Source organism: Xenopus laevis, chromosome 6S (assembly GCF_017654675.1).
Source record: "Xenopus laevis strain J_2021 chromosome 6S, Xenopus_laevis_v10.1, whole genome shotgun sequence".
NCBI classification, from domain to species: Eukaryota; Metazoa; Chordata; class Amphibia; order Anura; family Pipidae; genus Xenopus; species Xenopus laevis.
Window position 1 is genome coordinate 94,510,131 of NC_054382.1, and position 12,355 is coordinate 94,522,485.

General features: G+C 42.0%; 1 protein-coding gene across 4 annotated transcripts in view; it reads left to right on the plus strand.

The window, feature by feature from the left end:
• Positions 1-4,261: 4,261 nt before the first annotated feature.
• Positions 4,262-12,355, plus strand: part of LOC108695263 (GREB1-like protein) — a 78,031-nt gene continuing 69,937 nt past the window's right edge. For all 4 annotated transcript variants that reach the window (XM_041567842.1, XM_041567843.1, XM_041567841.1 and 1 more), the window contains exon 1: positions 4,262-4,541. The gene's annotated coding sequence lies outside the window, so the exon portion shown is untranslated. The remainder of the gene's footprint in view (positions 4,542-12,355) is intronic.

Consider the following 12,355-nt stretch of genomic DNA (forward strand, 5'->3'; position numbering starts at 1 on the left):
CAGATCTTTTTGTCCCTCTTTCCATTTTTCAAATGTTGGGTGGTATGACATAAGCTACACTTTTCATAGAGGCCAAACTGTGTACCAAATCTGGGCATGTATGCAGGGCCATAGTTCTAGGTGAAGGATCCGTTATCTGGAAACCTGTCAACCAGAAGACTCCATTTTATTCATATTTTTTTTCTCTGTAATAATAAAACAGTACCTTGTACTTGATCCAAACTAAGATATAATTAATCCTTATTGGAAGCAAAACTAGCCTATTGGGTTTATTTTATATTAACATGATTTTATAGTAGTCCAAATCCAAATTATGGAAAGACTCTCAAGACAGAATATTGCACTCATCAGGATTATGTACAAATCCTAAATCCATCTCTCTATAGGGCTCTTACTCAGAAAGATCTACAGATAGATAGTTAGGGTTGCCACCTGGCAGGTATGTTACCGGCCTGGCCGGTAAAAATGATGGTTGATCCCAATGTTATTAATAGAGAAAAAAGATAAATATTTAGGAAGGCCGGTATTTTTTTCCAGAAAAGGTGGCAACCCTATAGATAGGTATAGACAGGGTTGCCATCACAAATCATGGGCCCCCCCATCCTAAAATGTATTAAACAAACCACATATTAGTGGCCAGGTTTTAAAAAACAAAATGCTAAGTAGGCCAATTTTATTTATGTTAAACACCAACTTTTTTAAAATAATAATTTCTACAAAAATAATATTGTGTGGGGTTTAGCTTTCACTAACAATCAATTTTATGTTAATTACTTTCATAAAAAAATACTTTCTTACATGTCTCTTAATAGAAAAAAGAACATAATAGAAAACAAAATGTCTTGCCTTGCTTGGTTTAGTTGCTCAGTACCATTAAAAATGCTCACTCTGTGGCTGGTCCCCAATCTGGTAGGGATGGCTGAGCTTTAATGCCTTCACTTTTCTCCCCAACTTCTATAGTACTGATAGAACTGCACAGGGATTGGATAGGCTGGAAGGTGAAATTTGACCTTCCCTCCCTGCTAATCCAATCACCGTGCGGCTCTACTGGGACTTCGTTAAAATACCAATAGTTTAGAAGCTGGGGAGGGGAAAGAATTGTGCAGAAGAAGCTCTGCCCTCCCCACCAATTCTGCAGCTCCCTGACAGCAGTGGGGGCCGAGCTACAGAGTAAGCACAGTGGTCGGGCCCTCCTAAGACCAAAAAAAGCACTGGGCCCCCAGTTCCCCCCCCCCCTGATGGCAGCCCTGGTTATAGATATATTTATATATTAAAATCCCTAAATGCAATGGAGATATATCATTATCTTGCTTATACGGTTTGTGCAGGAGGGAACTGGTGAAGGGAGCTTCAGGCAGTACTGTCCATAAATAGAACCCTACATTTATGACCACCTTTAGCCAGGGGCTTATAGGAGTCATGGGCAGCATTATTTTTTCTATAAAGGCCATTGAAGCTCTTCCAGTGGGATGGTAATTTCATACCTCTCAACATTTGAAAAATGGAGAGAGGGACAAAAAGCAATGTGCATGGCGATCTTTGTTGACCACAACCATTTTATCACCACACCCCTCATTACCATGTCCAAAATTTAGCATGTTATGAAAGTTTGAGCACATTTCTGGAAGTTTTATGTGTTATAACAGTTTTACTAATCAAGGTGAAATTACCTTTAAGCTGTGAATCACAGTTCTCCCAAGAGACCTGCTTATCTTAAAGGAACAGTAACACCAAATAATGAACTTTTAAAGTAATGAAACTATAATGTAATGTTGTGATGCACTGGCAAAACTGGTGTGTTTTTTTCAGAAACTTTGCAAAAGTATATATAAACAAGCTGCTGTTTAGCCATGGGACCAGCCATCAGGGGCTATCCAGGCCATTTTGCCGCCGAGGCATCCTTAGTTTTGCCGCGCCCCTCCCCATGGCACTCACCTTTTCAGCGCCGGGGTCCATGTCGCTAGTGCAGAGAGCACAGTTGCGCTCTCTGCACTAGAAGAGCCGAATTTCCGGGTTGAAAAACGTTAATACAGCTCTTAAGGTTACAAGGAGCGGCATTGGCGGAGCGCGCCTGGCAGCCATTCACAGCTGAAAAGGAGAAATTCAGAATTTATCTGTTATCTACTGTGTATCCTGTGCTTTAATGGCAGCCGCATGGCTACACAGCAGCTTGTTTATATAAACTATAGTTGTTTTTCTAAAGCAAACACGCCAGTGCAGGGCAATAGTACATTATATGGTAATTCATTTTTTTGGTGTTACTGTTCTGGTCTAATTGACAGACAGCAATCGTACGAAAGTTATGTCCCGGAAATACTAGTGATGGTCACCTAAGGATATTAGCAGATAGGCAATACATGCATATTTATACAATTGATTAAATGTAAAGAACACAAGCAGATAAATAAATATAGTAGAATTCTCACTGGTCTCAAAAAACGTGAAACTCAATAAATAGAGGAAGAAGTCCAAGTGCACCGCCCTGAACCTTCAGCTGAGAGAGCGAATAGCCGTATCTTCCAAAACTTCAAAAACCAATCTTCCAGACAGACTTGTAAAAAGTTTAGTTGCAATTTATATCTTAAGGAAACTTAATTATAAAGCCTATGATTAACAGGCCCCGATTTGTGGAAAGGCCACCTAGGCCTAGGGCGGCAGGATTTTAGGGTGGTGGCATGCTGCCCAACCACACCCACATTGGTTCAAAAACACTGGGGATGCACTGGAGATACAATAATTTTTTTAAATTTCCCGTGCGCCAATCCCCTTTGCTCCTGTCCCCCTGGAGGGGACAGGGGCGACGAACGGTAGTGGGCCTAGGGGCGGCCACTATGTAAATCCGGACCTGATGATTAAGTGTCTTTATGATATGAAACGAATAAAGGTGGCCATACATGGATAGATCCGCTCGTTTGGCGATGTCGCCGAACGAGCGGATCTCCCTCCGATATGCCCACCTTGAGGTGGGCAATATCGGGCAGATCCGATCGTGGGCCCTAGGGCCCAACGATCGGATCCTAGCATTCGGCAAACGGACGGTCGGATCGCGGGACCGCATCAACGAACAGATGCGGCCGCGATCCGACGGGATTTTCTGTCCCATCCGATCGAGATCTGCCCGACTTTCGGCCAGATCTCGATCGGGGAAGCCCGTCGGGGGGACACAGTCTGTCGGCAGCTTTTATCGGCCCGTGTATGGCCACCTTTAGGCTGTCTGGAAGATTGGTTTTTGAAGTGCCTGCTCTACTATAATCAGTCCAGCAACAATGTAATAGTGGAAGCACTTACCGGTACACAGCCAAGCTTCTGCGTGCTGCAACGTCCAGACCGATATCCCAAACGGCAATCCAGGGCAAAATCAATGTAAAGGAACGGAGCACTGCAGAGCCAGAATAATATGCTAAAGAAAGTCAAAATTTATTATAAATCCATTAAAAATGACAGCAGCATCTCTCCTGTGGGGCAGCCCGCTTAACGCGTTTCATGGCTCACTGCCAACTTCATCAGAGACAGCTTCTGATGAAGTGGCAGTGAGCCACGAAACGTGTTAAGCGGGCTGCCCCACAGGAGAGATGCTGCTGTCATTTTTAATGGATTTATAATAAATTTTGACTTTCTTTAGCATATTATTCTGGCTCTGCGGTGCTCCATTCCTTTACATTGATTCTGCTCTACTATAATACAATTCAGGGGTTTAACTACAGAGGAAGCAGACCCTGTGGCTGCAGGGGGGGGGCCTGGAGAAATAGGGGCCCCATGAGGCCCTAGTTCACATACAATTCCAATAAATATTAATAAAACTGCTCAGCCTCTAGACATTTTGGGGGCCTGAAAAATGTTTTGCTGTGGGGGCCAGTAATATCTAGTTACACCACTGATACAATTGATTAAATGTCGGACTAAATTGTCAGAACAATTACAGATCCACACATGGTTCCAAATCGTATGAAATGAAGTTTCGCGTGATTATATCTGTGCATCTATCGCCAGCTTTACTCATAACCAAAAACTGGGAGTTTCAGTGGGCTGGAGGGCTACAGATTGGACATTGCTGTTGAGCCCTATCTTTAAATCTGGCCTTGGCTCTCACCCAAGAATACCAATAAACAGATAAATGTCCCAGTGAAGCACCCCCTATCTATGCCAAGGAGCCAGCATTGCCACAGTATGAAGTTATGTCAGCATTAGGACCCTGCAGTCCTGACTCCAAGTGCAGAACATTGTTCCTCCCAGGAGGAGGAGTGTGGCACCAACTGCTCCCAGTAGAAGGGCAGCGATCAGAAACTGTCAGTTTAGGGAGTGTGGTACTCGGGGAACGGGATTGCTGCAATTGGAGGTATAGCGGGGACACGGCGGTGTATGGTCTATCCCACGGTCTGTCCCGTGTAGTTGCCGTGAGAGAATCTAGTAGGATATAGAAGCCTGGCTGATATCAGGACTAACGGGAGAGAGTGGGGAGAATTTTGGAAAGTGGAGGAGTCAGATCCAGATCAGCCCAGACTGTCTTATTTCATCTGCAGGGACCTGGCCATTATTAGCAGGTAAAAGGGTATACACACATAAACTGTCATGTATATTATTATCATTCCATTCTAGTGATATAGTGTCATTTATTTTATATTCATGCTCTTTTTAATTATATACTACATAAAGCAGCTCTCAACTACAACACTCAGACCCCCCCACACACACATACAAACATACACACACAGACATACAGACACACTACACACACAATCACACTCAGACACACATACTCAGACACACACATACACAATCACATACACAATCACGCGGCAGACTGGAAGTTATAGTTGTAACTGCTAATTGGGCAAACCTTCCATAAAGGCTATGTGCACAAAAATGGATTCAGTTTTAAGGACATGTGCTCAATTTAAATGAAAAAGGTTTTGCATAATTAGCTGACCTTTCAGTAGAATTGATACCCTTTGTTTTGTTCAAATAGGATATGTTAATGCCTTAAAAGTACATTACATATGGTGTCCAGCAGTTGCTGCAATATGTGTATTGGGCAAAGTCTTCCTCATAATGCCTTGATGGCTTAATTATCATCAGAGCCCAACTCCACTTAATTGCTATTGATGTCAGAGGTGAGAAAAGGTGAGGGAACATTGGCCAAATGTCTATGCAATGAGTTGCACCCCCTGGTTTGTTTCAGTAGGTGCTTAATTAAATGCTCTGCTATTGTTTTGCAAACACTTAGGGCTCTTACACACGGCCGTTCCAACCTGCGCTCCCCTGCGTTCCGTTTTTTGGCGTTCAGCCGCAGGGGAGCGCAGGAATAGACGCAAGTAATGATTTGAAATGGGGCTGTACTCACGAAGGCGCGTGTAGGCGCCGAACGCAGGTTCAGACGCAACATGCTGCATTTTTCCTGCGTTCGGCGCCTACACGCGCCTTCGTGAGTACAGCCCCATTTCAAATCATTACTTGCGTCTATTCCTGCGCTCCCCTGCGGCTGAACGCCAAAAAACGGAACGCAGGGGAGCGCAGGTTGGAACGGCCGTGTGTAAGAGCCCCAACAATCAAAGCAAAAGGGTCTGTCCAGTCCTCCTGTGCCTCCAGCTGTTGTTGTACTACAACTGACATCCACTGTTGGGGTCTTGGGTAGCTGAAGTTCAGTCACACCCGGAGATCAGCAGAGCCACATTTCTAATTTACAAAGGGGTTTGCACTTTTTTTAAAGACATTTACTGCACTTGGCATCCCAAATAACCCAGGCACTGGTGTTTTTCGTGAAGATTTTAGTGCCAATGATTTTCTAGTTAACACCTAATAGGGCACAAGTCTCTAGTATTCAGAGGTATTGTTCTGGCATTACATTGTATTCTCTAGATTGCACTTGCTTTGACTTAATTTAGTTTCATGGTTTCGCCTTTTTCTTACCCACAGTTCTGCAGATTATGTTGATTTTTAATTCAAATAAAAGCCAAACTATAGGGACACAGGGCTCAGGTATTTTCTAATGAGTGTTTATAATACTGGATCTTCTCTTGATTTAAAGGAGAACTAAAGCTTAACTAAAGAAGTAGGCTAGAAAATATTGTACATTATGTTTTGGGCTTCTGTACCAGCCCAAGGCAACCACAGCCCTTTAGCAGGGAAGATCTGCGTCTCCAAAGATGCCCCAGTAGCTCCCATTTCCCATCTTATTTTCTGCTGATTCACTGCACATACTCTGTGCTGCTGTCACTTACTGAGTTTAGGGACCCACTCGCAATATATATGTCACAATATAAGGCTGATTAGTAATTAATACAGATGCTTACTACATGGCAGCACAGAAACCAATTAGCATCAGAATTTAATAATCAGCCTTGTAGCATCAGCTTATATTAAAGGCCAACCTCATTGTCTGCTTTATAATTTACTAAGACCCCTAAGATCAGCTTTTCAACAACTACTCAGAGCCCATTGAGCATGTGAGTGTCGCAGAGACTTTCCAAGATGGTGACCCCCTTTGACAAGTTTGAACTCATGTATTATTGTTGCTATTAAGAAGCTGAAACTTGAGGCTGATGCAATAAGTTCAGTACATAAAATATGGCATTTTTATCCATATTCATTTTTAGGGTTCAGTTCTCCTTTAAGCTTCACATAGATGCAAAGATGCAGTCATACAAAAGGAAGATACTATTTTCATATCGGGTGTGGAGTGTCCTGATATTTTTCATACCTTGGCAATTGGACGTTTCGTTAATCGGACAGGTTAAAAGATTTATATCGGCTACTGATAAGATCTCTGCATGTATTGATATCAATGGGTGACTGTCACTACTATCTGTCAACAAATACAAGAGGTCCTCTGCACTCAACCCGTTATCAATATATTTAGGACATTGAGACATTTTTTGCCTTAAGCTACTAAAAATGCCTTACCCTTTAGCTTAAGCACAAAATGTCTCAATGTCCTAAATATATTGATAACGGGTTGAGTGCAGAGGACATCGACTGCTTTATTTTTCCTAATTATTCATTCTGAATGGTTAATCGTAGATCTCTAGACTGAAACAAACGGTTGTTTGTCGCACAAAAAATTAAATCTGCATGTATATGGCCAACTTAAATAGGCTAAATAAGGAAGCCTACCCTCCCATGCCCCTCCTGTACATAAAGGTCTTGTACACATCAGTACTTAAACCTGTGTTTAGTTTTAAAGCGTTCAGCCGTAAGGGAGTGCAGGACGATCAGCAGCCAACTCCTCCTTATGGGGATATACTGAGATAGGCGCATGTAAGTACCAAAAGCAGATGGAAAGCAACATGCTGCGTTTAACCTGCGTTTGCCGTTTGCATGCACCTATGTCAGTACTGGTCCCTTTAATTGAATACAATGCTCCTCTGAGACTGAATGCTTTAAAACTAAACTTAGGAGAGTGCAAAATTAAGTTTGGCAAGAGGCTGACAGCCAACTGACAGCCACGTGATAATGCGTGTTTACTTGTCAAAAACATATAAATAAAAGCCAGTAAATCAATATGTTGTTAAATATTTCTGCTGACTTCTCAGTATATTGTGCGCCTGATCCCTGATCTTTACAGGCACATTTTTAAAGCCCTTATGGTTATTACTGGCCTTGTGGTTTATTGAAATGTAATTACAGTTTTATCTTTGGATGGATTTAGAAGCCTTATTTGTTATTTGCATCAGCACTGAAGAGAAGTTTCAAGTATATTGCTTTAAGTGAGATGCTTAGAGGATGTAAAGGCAAAACTATAATTAAAATAAAAGGGTTTTATTTATAGGGATACAGAAGCTATCATCGGGAATTCTTGGGATTTGAGGCTTTCTAATTTTCCTGTAATTTGGAGAGCCATGCCAAAAATCTACCAAATATATTTTAAAGGAGAAGGGGCTGCAAACATTTATGCACCACTTCATTGGGGTGCACATCCAAATGAACAGCCAAATGTTTAAGAATAAAAAATATAAAGCCTGCTTTTTCACTTTACTAAGCATTTGTTGAAGTAGAAGGGGAATTAGAGGATTGTTCCATGGTGCTTGCTGAGAAGAAATTCAGGCAGGGCAGTTTTCTGATAACAGGAGTACCAGCATGGGGTAGTAAATGATTAAAATCACTTGATGTGCCTTTGTTGTGGCCGCATGGAGGCTAAAATCAGCCTGCTGCAATACGCAGGCCAAAAATCAGCCCCTATGCAGGCATTAGTCTATTCTCCTGCCTTGCCTAGTTGTAGTGGTACGGGTGAAAGCACAAGCTGCTGATTTCTGTGCAATAATGGAAACTTTTGTGTTTCTTCGCTGAAATCAGCCATGTGTGTCTGTACCTAAAATGACATCATTATTGGATTGGGCAGGTTTTCCAATGGGACTGCATTGGTTATTTGATGAAGTACTCGCTCCAACAGCTTGTATTCTCACAATTGTAATCCAAACGTTTGGACATAGGGTCAAATACTGGATTAAAGCACAAAATATTCCTCCTCAGGTTGGCATATTGGGGGAAAGACTGCTTGTTTGGCAACCTCGTCTGTTATGTATGGCCACCCTAAGGGTGGCCATACACGGGAAGATTTTTTTACTTCGAAACTACTGATTTCAGAACGTTCCAATAATATCGGTAAGTTATCGGATAGTTGATGGTGTAAGAACGATCGTCTCAACATTATCATTCGCAAAATTGATCAGATGAGTTTCAAAATTTTAGTTGTTCAGGGATAAAATCCATCTTTGCGCATGTCAGGATTGTAGCACAAGCCAACGAACATATATGGAAGGACCCGAATGTTCTTTGCCAAAACTTCATTTGTAACCATATGAACTATGTAAAGAAATAAATTGGTGCTGACTGCAGGAATATCACCCTATCACCTCATATGTGAAAGAAGTTTATTATGCCATAGCAAGATATAAATCCATATGTCTGCATAGAGCAGGGAAGGAGAAACTGACTATATAGTACAGACAGTGACACAATGCTAGCACCACTCCTCGTTTGTTGAACAACGGTTATATCTGTTCATATGATCGTTCTCTGTGGATGGCATATCATATGGTAAAATAATCGTCAAACGATCGTTTAACGATACGAACGTTCATTGCAGAACGATAAAAGTATGCCTGTGCATGGCCACCTTAAAGCTGGCCATAGACGCAAAGTTCCGATCGTAAGATCGGACTTTCCCATCTCACGACCTGCCACTAACTAAACGATCGATCTCCGGCGGACGTAAAATGTCGGGACTCTCCACAAACGGTCCGAAAATCATACGAATCCTCGATTCGTACGATCAGATCTTTGCGTCTATGATGTATTATGATGCACTCGCGGCGCTTCAATTTCCGATGTCGCATGAAGTTTCCTCGCGAGGCAACTTCGGAAATCGAAGCGCCGCGAGTGCCATTGCACTGGTGTTTTCTCATTATAGCAGGGGGGAAGACAGTTCGGGGAGATTGTCGTCAGGCGACTAAATCTCCCCGAATCTGCCCGTGTGCCCCTGCCCTAAAGGTCAGCAGGGAATAGGAACCAGCTTTGTTATCAAAATTGGAATAATGGATCGCTTATTCAGTACATTTGTTTCTGATAAAATAGGAGAGGATAATTATCTGAACTGTTGTGGAAAAAGCAAATACGTTTTTACTCTTATCTTTCACTTAACAATGGAGTTTGTCCTTGACCTGATAAGAGAATCATTGAACATCCTACTTGCTGTTCAATCAGTGATTTTTATCCCCATGCCTTACCCTTACTGATATATTATTCAGGGCTTGGAAACTAAAATATGGTCCTCTCCCTGAGTGGACTATTATGTTTTTTTGTAAACTAGTCTAGGTTAATTCAGATACATATGTGTTTGTAACCACAAAAACCATATCTCGTAACACTTCTTCTCTGGTTATGTAGGTGGACTTTTCATGTGATTTAGCAGCACTGAGCAGGTTTTTCTATTTATTGAGATTGTTTCACCTTTGAAAAGCTGCAGAATGTTTTGGTATAGGAAAGCAGGAGACAAACAAGGATGCGGCCTCCACCAGTCAGTATATTGAGCAGTTTAGTCGGATAGAATAAATATGGTTTATATTAACAATATATAAGCTTCTTTGTAACAGTGGTCCTCTGTTTCTGGATGTATTTAAGAGAAAAGGGGCGCTAACTGGTTTAATGCAGTTGTATGTCGAAACGAATAATGCTCATGAGTAACAAAGTCCTGGGGGGAGGGTAAAAAAAAAAGTCCAAATACTCTAAAGGTAAGGGCACACCTGGCGATTCGGAGAGATTTAGTCACCTGGCGACTAATCGGCTCTTCTTTGGGGCGACTAATTTTCCGAACGGCTTCCCCCTATCTTCCGCCGGCTATAATGAAAAAACGCCTGCGGCATGGCACACGCGGCACTTCGTATTCCGAAGTCGCCCGAAGTTTCCAATATTTTTGTCATTCTGTGCCATATTACCTTTATTTTCCAATATTCCCTTGTGGGTATCTATGCTCGTGCTGCACACTATAGAAAATTTGTCAAGTTTTACTATTGTAGACAATAAAAGCTGCTAACCTGGCTGCTTATCGGTCCATGTATTGTGCCTTTTATCAACCTGCTTAACCTTTATCTAGCTGAAAACCAGGCAGATATTGATTGGGCAAGCTTTATTATTCCATTGAGTGAGGACCACTGATTGAGACTGCCTCTTCTGGTTGGTCTGTGTAAACCTACTTTATAATCTGACTGTTGGGTCAGGGGCCCAAAAATTGCATAATCCTAATATGACCCAACTCGTAGGTGGCCTTACCATGTATACCAAGTCTGTACGCTACAATGGTGGAGCTGCTTTTAGTAGGAAACATCTCCATATTGGTGTAATTTTTGCCAAGCAGGAACACTGATCTGGGGGAAAAAATATTTAATATAACGAGGGAGTGCCAAACATATCGCCAACGCTCCAGTGTGTTATCATTTTTGTACAATGATCAAGTTAAGATTTGAATGTTGGTAAAGGAGAGCACCGTTCCATGATTTTGAAATGTAAGCAGTGGGCCAAATTGGGTTCATCAGATTCTTTGGCCCAAGGCAGATCCATCAGGAGTGGGCTGCGTTCAAAGGCTAATGTAGACCACTGTCCTACCTGATAAATATCTGATTAAGCCCTGATCAAATTCTGGTTTAGGAGGCTGTCACAAGTCAGTAAAGCTGCCAAGAGAGGGGTTTGAAAATAGTCAGTGGGGAAGGTGGTTATGCACCCTAGTTTTCTAACGATGTTATTTTTTTTAATTATTATTATTTTCTGCCTCTTTGCACTTTTTTTTGTTTCATTTTTAAAATTATTAGAATGTTTTGAAAAATAACTGGTGAATATGAGATTAAATAGGTAAATTAGGTAGAATTTAGCTTTGGCCTGTCATGAATAAGTGGTGGTTACAGAGAATATTTTTTTACTGCATTGCACTTTTCTGGAGAATTGGTTGAATCCCAGCTAATTTTGGGGATGGGACACTTACAGGATGATATGTTTACTGACAGTGCAAACGCATAATGTAATGATTACTCAGCTGCCTGCTAGCTTTATCAACCCAGCACCCACCTAGGCTCAGACACCCTCTTAATTCTCAAATTGGGCTGTTCCTCAGCATTTTTAAGAAGGAGCAGCTGCCTGTTTTGGCTGATCGCATTACCAGTCTCTGAAATAGGTGACAGACTGTTTGCCTTTGGGAATTACAGATTAAGATTTGATCTGGTGGGGGTTAAGGTCAAAGGTTCGCAATTCAAAATTTGATTAAAGTTGCAGAGAACTGTTCCTTATAAGTATATTTTTCAATGCATCTTTTAAATTTTTTGTGGGATATCTTTTTTTTTTTTTTTTTTTTTTTTTTTTTTCTTCAAGCAAAGGAAAGCCCATGAACATTCATGCACTCCTGTGTGTCTCTGTTCTGACAGACATGGAGCAGATATCAGTGCGGAAATGCATATATTCACATTTTCGCACCAATATCTGCTCTGTGTGTCTGCAATCTGATGCTGTGTTGGCTTCTACTATTTGCCAGAAAGGAATACCCAGATCCCCCTCATAAGGGTCTGGCCACACGGGCAGATTCGAGGAGATTTGTTGCCAGACAACAAATCTCCCTGCCTTCCGTTGGCTAAAATGTAAATCACCTGGGGGCAGGCACACGGAGGGCTTCGTTTTTCGAAGTCGACCCAAAGTTTCCTCGTGAGGCAATTGCGGGCAACTTCGGAAAACAAAGCATTCCGTGTGCCTGCCCCCAGACGATTTACATTTTGGCCGGTGGAAGGCAGATTGGGGAGATTAGTCGCCACGGATAAGAGGAGCTTTGTCGCCTGGCGACTAATCTCCCCGAATCAGCAAGTGTGGCCAGACCCTAAGG